The sequence below is a fragment of the Furipterus horrens genome, unplaced genomic scaffold (genome assembly GCF_987537825.1).
Source record: "Furipterus horrens unplaced genomic scaffold, mFurHor1.1.pri manual_scaffold_3, whole genome shotgun sequence".
NCBI classification, from domain to species: domain Eukaryota; kingdom Metazoa; phylum Chordata; class Mammalia; order Chiroptera; family Furipteridae; genus Furipterus; species Furipterus horrens.
This window is the reverse complement of record NW_028327173.1, coordinates 89,416,524-89,430,544: the sequence shown is the minus strand read 5'-3', so window position 1 is coordinate 89,430,544 and position 14,021 is coordinate 89,416,524. Positions and strand designations below refer to the sequence as shown.

General features: G+C 44.0%; 1 long non-coding RNA gene across 2 annotated transcripts in view; it reads left to right on the top strand.

Annotated features, from left to right (window-relative positions):
* The first annotated feature begins 1,106 nt into the window (after positions 1–1,106).
* Positions 1,107–14,021, top strand: part of LOC150015472 (uncharacterized) — a 204,462-nt gene continuing 191,547 nt past the window's right edge. For both annotated transcript variants that reach the window (XR_016509736.1, XR_016509737.1), the window contains exon 1: positions 1,107–1,309. This is a non-coding gene — a long non-coding RNA (uncharacterized LOC150015472). The remainder of the gene's footprint in view (positions 1,310–14,021) is intronic.

The following is a 14,021-nucleotide window of genomic DNA, read 5'->3' as shown; positions in this document are numbered from 1 at the left end:
ATTGCCTTGGGTACCGCTTCTCTGTGCTGGCCTTGAGGTGCCACATCAGCAAGTGTCCGATGCCTGGAGCCACTTCCCGGGGCGGCGGAGTGCACACATGTGGTGCAAGGGCTCACAGCCATCTACAGTGGAGGCTGGATTCTTGAGGACACTGGGAGAAAACAGGGTGCCCCAGAACCACATTAGGTGGTGTGTTCTTTAAGATTTCCCCCCTGAAGTCTCAGGGGCATGCACCATCTGATTTCTTGGGTGCCGTACCCTGGAGTCTGTAGTCGGAATCCCTACAGGGCTGGTAGCTGCAGCCGCTAAGCTGAGGCTGCTCTGTTTTTTCTCAACGGTTAGTTAACATGTCCCGGGCTCTTCTTCAATGTCAAAATGTTTTCCCATGAACCCCGGGGGTAGCATTTCCCTGCCTTATCAGCCCTAGCAACCAGAAGCCCAGTTTCCAGGAAAGCAGCCACTTGATCCAACCCGGTGAAACCCACTCCTCAGCCCAACAACTGACATGGCATTGATTCCAGCACTCAGCAGCAGTGTTTTTTTAGCTGTGGCCACATGACATCATTTCCAATTGGCCAGCCTTCCTCCTCCTCCCCCATGTACCCTCCCTACCCCAAGCCTTTCTCCTCTGCAGGGCAGGGTGGTAGTTTGTGGAGTGGTGGGAATGCTTTGGGCTTTGGGGAGGGGTGTGCTAATTCCCTTTGTTTCTCAAAATATTCTAAGCCCTAGATACTTAAATCTCTCCACTGGATAGAGACAGCGTGACTCTGCGCAGCCAGCTCAGCTGGGGTGGTCAGACTGGGGGGCCCTCAGGAAGACACTCCCCCTCAGTGGGGTGCCTTCTTCCTTGATGTGACATAAAACACTGTTTCTCTGAATCCACATCCTATGAGGTGGTTGGGGAAACATAATGCTGCATGCAGTTGTTAGGTGCTTCCTGTGCCTGGCAGCTGTCTTTGAGCGTTTGGTGGTGCTTTGGTGAGCCATGAAGCAGGGCTGTGTCTTGTGACATGAAGAGGTTCTTTTCCTAACCATATATGTCTTCCCAAGAGAACCAATAAATAATGTGGTCACTCTGGCTGGGTTGTCTTTCCATAGCTGCCCCAGGAGCCCTCTGGCCCCACGAGCTGCTTCTCCTGTTTCAATTTCCATGTCCTCTCCATGTTGTAACTCAAGGAGCTCCTCGGGCTTAGGAACAGCTGACGACCCAGCCAGATCTCTGCTGCGGCACCTGAAACAGGGGTGATGGGCACTGACTTTCAAGCATGCTCTGGGGCGCCCTGTCCTGCCTGCCATGCGTCACTGGAAGGTGAGCAAGGATGTGTGCGGTGGGCGGGCGGGTGTGTGTGTGTGTGTGTGTGTGTGTGTGTGTGTGTGACCTCCAGTGCCAAACCCAGAAGGCCTGGCAAAGCCATGTGATAGAGAGATGTGAAGAGCATTTGTCACGGGAGAACCCCACAGACAGCCCTTTCATCACGTCCTCATCTGCCTCTGCCCCCCACCAGAGAGGGGACCGACTGCTCATTCAGGTGGCATGCAAGGCTAGACTCTCCTGAATATACATTGATGCACTGCCAAATGAGAGAGTCCAAAGGACCTTTGTGAACCCATCACACCCCAGCCCTTTACTTTACAGATGAAGAAATTAAAGCCCAGAGGTGAAATAACTTGTCCCAAGTCAGGGTAGAACCAGGCTTGAACCCAGTCTCCTCTCAGAGCCATGACTCCACACACCCTGCTCCACCTGCCCCAGCTCCAGCCCATGTGTTTTCATGCTGCACCCAGGGAGAGGAGCACTCTCAAGGCCATGAGGTGAGGGTCAGCTGGAAGATTAAAGGCAATGGAAAATGTGGTTTCCATCCATCTGGCCAGGTCCCTGCACTCACAGCTCTCCTGACCCCCGTGCTGCACCCCCTTGACCAGTTCCAAAGTGACAGCTTTTCCTTCTGGGTCAGACTAAACCCTCAACCCCTTATCCCTGGAGAGGGGACAGGCGGAGTTCCAGGTTAGGGCGACTGTTCCCTGCCGCCAGCTGTTTTTTTTTTTTTTTTGCTGTTGTTGTTCTTTTTAATTATTATTGAGGGTCTGGAGTGAAGGGAGCCAAAAGGCCATGGGAGCAAAGCATGTCATTTGGGGAGTGGCTAGCAATGCTGGTGTTGGTGGCTGAGCGTTACAGCGGCAGCCAAAAGTTCTTAGGCTCTGCTTTATCCTGTCACTGAGTGCTGGAGTAGAAATTTCTGAGAGTGCCCTGAAAAGTGACAACATGGACAAAGCTGCCCTGGTCTCAGGCTTTGTGAGGCATCTGCCCTCAGAGCTCTGGAATGCCATGCATTTGTTTATCTCAGGCAGATACGTGCCCGCCTACTCTGTCTACCTCTGCTTCCTCCACGGCCCAGCATGCCATTGGCACCTAATAAATGTTAAAAAATAGCAACATCTGAGCCACTGACCTTCGCATAACTGCCTAAGAGACCCATACCAGAGTGGTTCCTTCTTCAGGGCCAGACAAACAAGGCCTGGAAGAAAAAAGAGAAACACATGGTCATAGCTGGGGCCATGGACGCTGGGAGTCCAGGGGTGGTGTGGAATTCGCCCCAAACTCAGCCAGGGCTCACAGGTCGTAATGCATGGAATGGGGCCAGATGCTTTAATGGAGATGACTGAGTGGTGTGGCCTTTGCACACCAAGGGCAATGGCTTTGCTCCATGTCACGCACCCCTCCAGACATTCCTATGCTCTTCAGGCCAGTAGGTGTCAGGTGTGCCAGTGAGCCAGCACATCAACCCCAGCACTGGGCTGAAGCTGAGGCACCCTGACACCCTCTCTTCTTCACCTGCCCCTCCTTCACAAAGTCCCTTTCACCATTGTTTGGCAGAGGGACTTCCTCATCTGACATCTGGTGTTGAAGGATGGGAGGGACTGGGGTTTTCCAGCCAGTCTGAGTCTTAGGTTTTGATCTCTTCCTTAAAAAGAAAAATTTTTTAAATGCAGCCTTTTCTTTACCCACAAGGCCTGGCCAGTGGAGTCTCAGCACAGTCTTCTTTTTAGCCAGCTCTCTGCCTTCCTCTTTTTCTTCTTCCTCAAAGACTGGGAAAAGGTGAACATTGCAAATGGAAGGGGCCTTGTGCTTCCAGAGGGTCTGCATCTGGAAGACAAGCTTTATGTCATTGATTTAACCTCACCTCTGAACCAATTTGACAGGCAGGGGAGTTGATATCTGGGGACAGTAAATAAGCAACCAGGGTCAGCAGCTGGCAGGTGGACAAGGAGCGCTTCCCAGGGCTTGATGGTCACACCTGTGGGGGCTCACCGTGTGGCAGGTGCTGCTGGAGGCTCCCGTGTCCGTGCTCCCTTTTCTTCTCAATGACAGCTTTGTGAGAAGATAGGCATGGCTATGCCCATTTTAAAGATGAGGAAACTGAAGCTCAGAGAAGTTAAGGATTTTTCTAAAATTGTCACTTCCGTGTCTGAGCCATTGTTATACCAGCAACAGATATTTGCTACGGGTTCTGGGTGTTAGGGTTGACTGGACTGTTGGGTGAATGGCTGCCCCAGTCTTCTCAGCACCCTCCCAGTCTCAGCCACGCCAGTGTCATGTCCTGGGAAACCCGTGAGTCTTGGGAGAACTGGGTGGGTGGGCAGCCCTACTGCTGCTCCCCTATTTCTTCCTCTTCCTTTTCCACAGTGAGGCCATTGATTTTGATTTTGATATTCCCAATAGCACACTGTTAACTTCAGTCATTTTCTCCAGAAAGACAGAGGGGGGCTCTGGGTGTAAAGAGCAGATCCTAAGTCCTGGGTTTGTTTGAGGGTTACAGGGGAAAAAGTTCTTAACACAGTGCTGGGAAGGCAATGAATGCTCACTAGGTGGGCAGCCCTGTTCTTAGCTAACTGTGTGGTGGAGGATGAAAAATGGAAAGGGGAGTCTTAAGGTCTGGGGGGAACCACTGAGTGGAACACATCCTGGTCTGAGGTCCTGATCAGGGCCAGGCATTTGCACCTGTCACTGGGCCCTCCAGGCGAGGTCCGGGAGGCAGGCTGTTGACAGAGGCCACAGGTAAGGAAACCCACGCATAGAAAGGCCAGCACTTGCCCAAGCCAGGATGCAAGGAACAAGGATTTAATTCCAACTCCATCAATCTCCAAAGCCCTGCTCTTAATCATGAGCCTGGGTGGCCTTTTAGAGGAAGGGGATAATGGGGAAGAAGGTGCTTGAGGAAACTTGAAAGAATGTAAGGGCAGAGAGGAGAGAGAAGCAGAGAAAACTTAATATCTATGGCAGCCAGGAGTCTGTAAAGCCATCTCGGTGTACTGAGCATTGCTGTGTGCCAGGCATTTCTCTGTGCTTTCTCCCGGGTAAACTGCTAGGCCTCCCCAAATCCTACAAAGTTGGTATTATCATTGTCTCCATTTTTTCTGATGAGAGTAAGGCACAGAGAAAGAAAAAAATACACTTGTCCAGGCCCAGACAGTGGGTAGGTAATGTAGCCAGGACTCAAGTTTGCCTGGTGGTTAAGGACAAAAGGAGTTTTTCCGCTTTTCCTCCTCCTTCTTTTTTAAAAATTATACAGAATTTTTTTTGCTTACAAGGCGACACCAGTGGAGTTTAGGCAGTCTTCTTTTTCAGCCAGCACTTTCCCTTCCTTTTTCCTGTTCTTCCCTAAAGGATAGGAAAAGGGAAATATCTTAGTCCCTCTGCCACAAGGCCTCTTTCCTGACTCAGACCCAGTCAGGAAGTAGGGCTGGTGGTGGTGGTGGGGGATCAATGATTGGTAATGCCAGGCGTGTGTGTATGTGAGTCTGCTGCACGCATGCATGAGAGAGTGTGCGTATGTGTGAGTGTATGTGTTTAGACCAAAGTTGCTCCAGAAAAACTTTTGGATCCTGGAGCTTGAAGATCACTCCCACTGCACCCTCTCTTAGTCTGTCTCTAAACCTTTATCAGACCTTCAAGGCTAGTCTCCTTTTCGGAGCTCAGGGAAAGAGCCAAACCCTGAGATCACCTTTTGGCTTCTTCCCAGCTCAGGGATCAGGAAGCAGCCTGTGTGCAGGAGGAGCAGATCAGGAAAGAACCTGCGCTGGGTGTGGCTTCCAAGGCCCGGGCAAGCTCTGCCTGTGCCCCACCCGTCCTGACAAAGGAGAGCTCCGTGAGTCAAGGGCTCAGGCACCGCCTTACCTGTCCAGCCCTCTTCCCAGCGCCACCCCTGCCATCACCCCTCATCCCTGTCCATTACTCACCTGTCTTCCCTCACTGAGCCTGCACAGGGCTTGTCCTGAGACCAGCCCTGCTGTGATCAGCATAATTGTGAATGGCCCACACACCAATAGGCTGCAATGGTCCAACTTGTAAAGAAATACAGCTTCTTCATCCTGGGAGTCTTGTTTCAAGTGGCTTTTATACTGGAAGCTCTCCTTCGGCCACCAGCTTGGGGAATTAGATCTATACCAGAGCTATAGAGAGAAGCCAATTCTAGGTAGAAAGCATTTTGCAGAGCAACCAGGAGAGGAACATGAAGTGCCTTAAACTATGGCATTGCAGGGATGTATGAATCATGATCCATCATGGTGGGAATAACAGTACAGAAATCAATTCTTAAAGCAGAGAGTAAGTACTTAGCTGAAAGTTATTGACTACATGAATAAAATATTGGTTTTTATGTCCGAAGATTGAACAAGTACAAAACTGAGAATTCTCTGTAATCAGAATGTCAATGCCGATACAAAAATGTGATTATTTTAATCCAGACTGGCTTGAAAGTGGAGTAGTTTGAGATACAGTAATAAATCATAAAACCAGGATGATGAAAATAAAGAATCAGGGACTGAGATACATCCTTTTGCTGTAGTTGGCTAAAGATAGGGTTGCTGTGTATTACTGCATAGGTGGTATACTGCACAATTCTAGAAAGTACTCTTCACAGCAACTGCAATATGCAGAATGTTTTGCAAAGAGATGGCTCTGGATAAGGGTTTTCCCAATCCCTTAGTGAAGGACACGTGGAAAGTTAATATCAGAAAAAAAGAGTACATATTATTAGGAATTTGTCTATATGCCTTTTTCTGCTTACCTTAACTGTTTAGCAAATTTCATATATAATTCATTCATGGGGATTCGGGCATTTAAAAGTTTTTTTCTTGTTTAAAGTTTTTTTATTATAGAATAATTATAGAGCTTACATGCAGGCATTTGTGAATTTGTGAAAGTCCATGCAGTTTTATCACATTAAACTGGTGGTTGATTCTTGTAACCACAACACAATTAAGGTGCAGAACTGTTCCCGTCTCAGGGATCTCTACCACCTGCTACACCCTCTTCCATTCTTAGCCTGGTAACCTCTAATCTGTTCTCTGGCTGTATAATTTTGTTATTTTGAAAATGTCATATAAGTGGGGAATCAATCTTTTATTTTTAACTGCCAATTTTTAAACTATTTCTTTCACTACAAAGTCCTAACTTCAGGATTTTTACACAAGCATTTCTAAGGAAAAGTGCTTGAACCACGAGGACCCAGCTGACAGGGAAGTCTGGAACACGGTGCCTGGAGGGGCAGGTCAGGAAACTGGGGGAGCATGTATATTCGGTAAGCACTGCCTGTGCATCAGGTGCTGTTCTAAGTCTGTATGTGAGCTGCCTTCAGAATGGTGGCTCGAGAAGCTGATTTCTCTTCGGGGTCTTCCCCCACCCTCATCCAACACACACTCTTTTTCCTTAATCCTTTCTGGAGGATATGTTTATTAATTTTAGAGAAAGAGGAAGAGAGAGAAAGAGAGACAGAGACCGAGGCACAGAGAAAAGCATCCATCAGTTGCCTCCTGTGTGCACTCCAACTAGGGATGGAACCCACAATCTTTCTGGTGTACGGGATGATGCTCCAACCAACTGTGCCACCTGGCCAGGGCCCAACACACACTCTTTATGGCCTCTGCACATGCTTCCCATTGGGTCAGCATCTGCCTGAGAGCAAGAGTATCCCTTCCTACTCAGAGAGCCGAGCATGAACCATGGAGCCTCTGGCTACTGAGTTGTTCAGCTTTGATGTCCTATTCCCTTGGATGTCGAGCAAGATCTGACTGCCCAGGAAGCTGCATGTCATATCTCTGCCACTGGCTGCCACGTCCCAACTGCTAGGACCAAATGCCACCTAGGAGCTGGATGAAGGCAACCTTCACCATTGGCATCACCTCCTGTAGCCACTCGGTTATCTCAGACTCTCACCTAGAAGACCTAAAGAGAAACTCACAAGACCATTATCGGCATTTTCAGGAATTAAAGACTAATGGAAAGGAACTCATTATTCTAAATCCCCAGCTGGATATGAGATTTAGGAAATTCCCTTCTTGAGGTTATTAAGGCTCAGGGCCTGGTGAGGCTGTTTCCGGTGACATAATGTAATTGGCCTATTATCTGGGAACTCTGAGCTGGGTTGGCACAAACAGACGTTTAGGGACTTTAGACCCAGGAATAGATTACAAGCAGTGGCAACTTCTTATGTCAAGAGAGCTTTGAAAACAGGGTGAATACAATGAGTCTGAGCAGTTGGTGCTGTCCTGCCTGAAGTAAAGACCTAAGTCCAATATTATTGGAGAGCCTTTGTTCTCCTTGATTTTGTGAAATCTCTACTTTTACTTGTCCATGGACAATGGCCTGAGGCTGAGAAGATACAGTCTTAGTGTTTCCACTTCGCTGGAACATCAAGGAATTTCCTACAGCTTTTCTATAGGCAGAACCCTCTGGTGTTGTGTCCTAATGGTACACTACACTGGATATTTACAGCCATTATGAAGTTGAAACAACCGTCACTTTTCTGATTAGCATCTTGGTTAAGTACCTCATGTTGCATAACATACACACTTTACTTATTAAGGCAAATAATAGTTAACTATATTGTGAGGGTTTGCTAGATCACTTAAGAAAATTGGAAGCCCCTTAAAAATTGTCACAGGAGATAGTCTGCATTTAATCATTTTTTGTAGATCAGAATCTGAAGTCATAGAGACTGATATTTGAGTTCATAGAAGCTCATATAAGGAGAGAAACAAATCATCGTGTCACTGTCACTGGGCATATTGAAAACTATGTGATTACTTTCACCCAAAATGGCAGGCACTCTGAATGAAAACTTTTAGAAATTTACTGATGACTCATGAAAACTTTTTTCTTCAACCCTTTGCCTGGGGAACCCCTCCTCATTATAGTTAAAATAGCTTAAGTTTCTTGTAAATCCTTTAGGGGCAGATGGATTCTCTTTAGAGTGCATTCCAAATCAGAGCAAACAACATTAAAGCAAGATCCAAAGTGGGTTGATCAGAAATGAAACATGGGGGTGTATTTTGTTTACAAACAAGAAAGAATACTGTGATACAGTGGAGATGTGATTTTTCCATAAAGAGAAGTCCTTACATTAATTACACAGACTCATTGTCCACCCTTTTCTCTTTGTAACAAGCGTCCTTCTGGTGAGAGGTGCATTACTGACTCCCACTCCCTTACCTATCATATAATCCTAAAATCCAGAAAGCTATGAAAGCCAGTTTTTTATAGCTGATGCCATTTGCCAGCAAAATCTGACCTGAACTGTCTTGAAACTGTTTATAGGTTTTATTCATCTCACCTATCTGCATGTTTTATTTCAGGAATATTAATGTTTGCTTATGGGGTAGTGCCCCAGGTGCCCTGTGAGTGGTGTTATACAACATATGGTGTCTGCACTGCATGTCTTCCTAAAAGTCTGAAGAACTCTGAATTCCATAACACAGCTGCCCAAGGGTTTTGAATAAGGGACTGTGGACCCAGAGCACACCTCACCTTTTTTTCATACTACATAAACATTGGGTCCATTTTTTGATAGGCAATGTGTCCCAACCAGAAGGCCCAGCTTGTCAGGTCCCCTCACATGATCTCACATTAAACCCCAGGCTCTGGCGATTCCTCTGCCTTGCCCAAAGTCCAAGCACCAGCATGGCCCTTAGGCTGCCTGGGCACAGAGGGACTGCAGCACTGTGTGCCTGCATTTCCAGAAGCCCGTTCCAGCCCCTCATGTAGTTTCTCCCCATGGGAGAGGGAAAGTGGGCGTTGAGTGTTTGGCTCATTGCTGCCAAGGCTTCCACTGTGGTGTGTAAGACCTTATAGTAAACCCACTGAGTCATTCACTCATTAATTTGTCAGTCTGTTCTTTCACTCAGTTAACACATTGTGCATCTTTTGTGATTTAGGTATATTTGATTGAGATCCTCATACAAACTGAGAGAGAGAGGAAGCTTGAACTTAATCAGGATTTTTTCCAGACAATGTCTCAAAGAATCCAAGAGATGTTAATGGATTTAGAAGAAAAAATTTTTCCATGATCAAATAAGTCTAGAAAATGATGAATTAGAATTGAACAGGTTTCTTCACTACAGCACTTTTCTGAGTTCTAAATTAAATAATATGTGTGGTAAAAATCCAAAAGGGGGTCTTAGCAATGACCAAAGAATGCTTGCCCATGGATCTCTAAGTCTCTCTCAGATCACATAATTTTTATAATACGTAGAGTCTACAGGAGGAATTATATGGAGGGTGACAGAGTTGAAGAACTCCATAAAAGAATGGGAAAAATTTCCACCATGCTTTATGTTTTTGCAGGGTTTTTGGCTATTGCAGCCTTTTCAACTACTCTGAAAATGGTATAAAACACAGGTGGTTACCTGGGGCTAGGGTAACAAGAACAATGCTCTTCTAGAGACTAACCTTGAAAAGTATAATAGCCCCTTCAGAGCAATTTCCAGCTGAATCTCATTGAATTTTTTTTTTGTATCCTAGTCAACTTGTCTCTAAGGTATTGTATTTAGCATAACAAAGAACGTTATTGCCCTCTGACCTCTTAGTATTATTTTCATATTCAGTATTATTTTGTATTAGTTTCAGGTGTATAGCATAGTGGTTAAACAATCATGTACTTTACAGTGTTCCCCCCAATATTTCCAGTACCCACTTGGCACCATACATAGTTATTACAATATTATTGACTATACTCCCTCCGCTTTTCTTTATATCCTCATGACTATTCTGTATCTACCAATTTGTATATCTTAATTCCTTCACCTTTTCAACCAGTCCCCCAAGCTCCCTCCCCTCTAACAATCATCAGTCTATTCTCTGTGTCTATGAATCTGTTTCAATATTGTTTGTTCAATTATTCTGTCCTTTAGATTCCACATGTAAGTGAAATTATATAGTATTTGTCTTTCTCTGTCTTATTTCATTTAGCATAATACCCTTGAGGTTCATCCATGCTGTCGCAAATGGTAAGATTTACTCTTTTTATGGCCAAGTAATATTCCAATGTATATATGTACCAAAACTTTTTTATCCACTTGTCTATTGGTGGGCACTTTGGTTGCTTCCATAGCTTGCCTATTGTAAATAATGCCACAATGGACATAGGGGTGCATATATTCTTTCAAATTAGTGTTTTGGGTTTCTTTGGGTATATATCCAGAAGTGTAATCACTTGGTCATAAGGAAGTTATTTATTTATTTATTTTTTTAGGACTCTCTATAGTGGCTGCACCAATCTGCATTCCTACCAATAGTGCACAACGGTTTCCTTTTCTCCACATCCTCATTAGCACTTGTTGTTTGTGGATTTATTGATGATGGCCATTCTAATATGTGTGAAGTCATATCTCATTGTGGTTTTAATTTGCATTTTTCTTATGACTAGTGATGATGGGCATCTTTTCATATGTCTACTGGCTATTGTATGTTCTCTTTGGAGAAGTGTCTATTCAGGTTCTCTTCCCATTTTTTAATTAGATTTTTTTTTGGTGTTGAGTTGTATGAATTCTTTATATATTTTGGATAGTAACACCTTATCAGCTATATCATTGGCCAATATCTTCTTCCATTCAGTAGGTTGTTTTTTCATTTTGGTAATGATTTCTTTTGCTGTGCAAAAACTTTTTAGTTTGATACAGTCCATTTTTGTTAGTTTATTTCCCTTATACAAGGAGGTATATTAGAAAAAATATTGTTGCTAAGAAAAATATGAGAGATTTTACTGCCTATGTTTTCTTCTAGGGGTTCTTTGATCCCTACACTTAAGCTTTAAATTAATTTATACTTTATTCTTGTATATGGTATAAGAAGGGGTCTAGTTTCATTTTTTACATGTATCTGTTCAATTTTCCCAACACCATTTATTGAAAAGACTGTATTTGCCCCATTGTATGTTCTTTCTTCCTTTGTCAAGTATTAATTAGCCATAAAAGTGTGGGTTTATTTCTGGGCTCTATTCTGTTCCATTGATCTATGTCTGTTTCTATGCCAGTACCATGCTGTTTTGATTACTATGGCCTTGTAGTATAGTTTGATATCAGGTAGCCTGATACCTCCAACTTTGTTCTTTTTTTACCCCTCAAGATTGCTGTAGCTATTGACCTTTTAGCATTTTGAGAATCAACATTTTTCATGATTTAAGAATATATGGAGGACAGGAGGAATCGCATTCTCACGACTGGTCTTACATTTGAGTTAAAGTCTTTCTTAGGAAAACCAACAAATATACTCCATTGTAGTATTTTAAAATACTTCCCATAGTTAGAATGTTAATTTTACCTATGGAGATTCCACATAACTGTATAATTAATTCATGGATCAAAGTTTTGCTGGAGATAAAATACAGCCTTGAAGTAGGATAGTATAGATGGGACTCTTTAGTGTTTGCTTTCTAAATAATGATTTGAGTTCAATTTCTGAATTGAACTTGGCTTCTTTTTACCATGTTTCTGGTTATAGCTATTATTATTATTTCTGCTACTGACTTGTTCTCTGACAAGACTTATATCACTTTATTTCTGTTTGATTTTGTTGTGCCTTGGTTTCTCCAGAAGAAAATAGGAATTTGTGAGTATAAGAAATGTTCGTGAGACTGGGAATATTTCTGGAGTAGAAAATTGTAGGTATTTTAAAATGGCTTAATTTTTTCCAGTGATCTCTACATAGTGAATCCTAAACAAAAATATGACTGGAGTATAAGAATGATGATCCATGAGGGCAAAGGTCTCTTCTGTCTTCTTATCTCCTGAATCCCGAGTGGACAGTGGAGATGCTCAGTACTTGTTGAGTGTATACATGACTGATTAATGACCAGCAAAAGGAAGGAAGGGAGGGAGGAAAAGAGGATGGGTGGGAGGGAGGAAATCATTTTCTGACCTAGCAGGTAATAGAGTGACACCTTTGTTCTTTTCTTGTTATAGAACCCAGGAGAAATGTAGAACTTTTTTTCTTCACAGTTCTTTCTAAATCACAAAATATTTTTCAATAGTCCAAATTTCCTTGGATGTTTCTTTTCCCCTTCTTATGTGTGAGTGAGTAAATCATCTCATTGATCAGAACACCTGGTGAACAAGAATGGTTTATGATTTTTTTAAAGAATGCACATTTCCCTTTTTTATTTTTCATGCCCCAGCAAACCTGTGTTTTTTTGTTTTTGTTTTTTTTGTAGTGGGCAAGCCCACATTTGGCCTGTGTGCTGGTTCACTAGATCTGCAGGCTACTCATATTTAAATAGCTCGATCCTTTTAAAATAATCTATGAAAACTCAAGTGACCCTCAGCTCAATAGACATTTTTCTTCCCTCAGTGTAGAAGAGTTTTCTTTGCCTGGTTCTTTCCCCTCACACTGCCCATGTTTCCTTCTCCCTGGTGGGCTATGGCCAGCAAGGCCAAGGGTGTATGGCCCAGGAGAAAGAATCATGGGTTTCGGAGCCAAGAGACCAGGGTTTGAGTACCACTGGAGCTCCCCATCCATCAGTGGGCAAATCTCTCATCTTTTCTAGGTATATATTACTCCACAGGGCTGTCCTGGAATGCAAAAGCCTCAGAGTGGAAGGCTTTGCTTTTCTCTGGTAGAATCCACAGGAAGCCCAGGGCAGGGGGAAGCAAGGCTGGGTCTACATTATGGCTACACAGCCCCTATTCCCAAGGGTTCCCGAACTGCTGGGACCATGGATGTGTCTGTGAGCAACCTGTGCTGGCCAGGATCACAACTCCTGCTGTAATTAAAAAAAAAAAAAAAAGAAAGAAAGAAAAGAAAGATAATGCCACCTAGGAGTCTTTTGACTGGTGCATAGTAATATTAATATTTAAAAAATTTTCAAACCCACTAGACTGTGAGCCAGAAGGTCTGGGTTCTGGCCTGGACTCTGAACTAATTAGCCCCTAGTCTCTGAATTTCAGTTTCCCTATGTAAATTCAGGGAGGTAGACTACATACTTGTCTTTAGCTCTGAATTCTTTCACAGTAACTAAGCACAGTTTTTAATACTTATTGTGTAGTAACTGGAGGGATGATTGTAATGCCCATTTTATGGAATGAGAAACTGAGGCTTGGAGTGGCTCACAGAGGCAGGAAGTAGCAGGTCTGGGTTCCAGCTCGGCAGTCTGGCTCTGAGGACTCCAGATGACTCAGATGTCCTCACCACCTCCCTGACAACTGACTCCTCCTGGTGGATGGACCCCCAGGGCAGTGACTCCTCACCCTATCAGAGCTCTGCCTTCAGGACACAAAACAAAGAACACCCTTCTCAAGTAATCTCCAGTGTCCTTTTCTGGATTTACTTGATTAAGCAGGTGCCCCAGGCCACATTATGGAATGTTCTTGTTCCTTACCTGATCTAGCTGCCCCTCTCTGCCAGTTAGCTTATAAAGGGCCCCAAATACCTATTGGTGCAAAAAGGCAACTTGCCTGTCTTTTGATTTGTGGTATTTTTTTTGTTGTTGTTGTTGTTTTTGTTTTTACATCTGAGCATAAGAATAAGTGTGTATTAGAAAGAAAAAGATCTGTACTGATTTTATAAGCCACCAATTTAGGAATCATTCTATGGTGGTCCTGTTCCTGGTGATAAAGAGGCAATCCTTTGGAACAATAAGATGCAATCATTTAAAGAAACAGGTAGATCCCAGACAACTCTTCAAAGCTGAGCTGTTGTGAAGGGACATGCTGGTTCCTTTGAAGCCAGAGAGCCCAATTTTGCTTTCCGA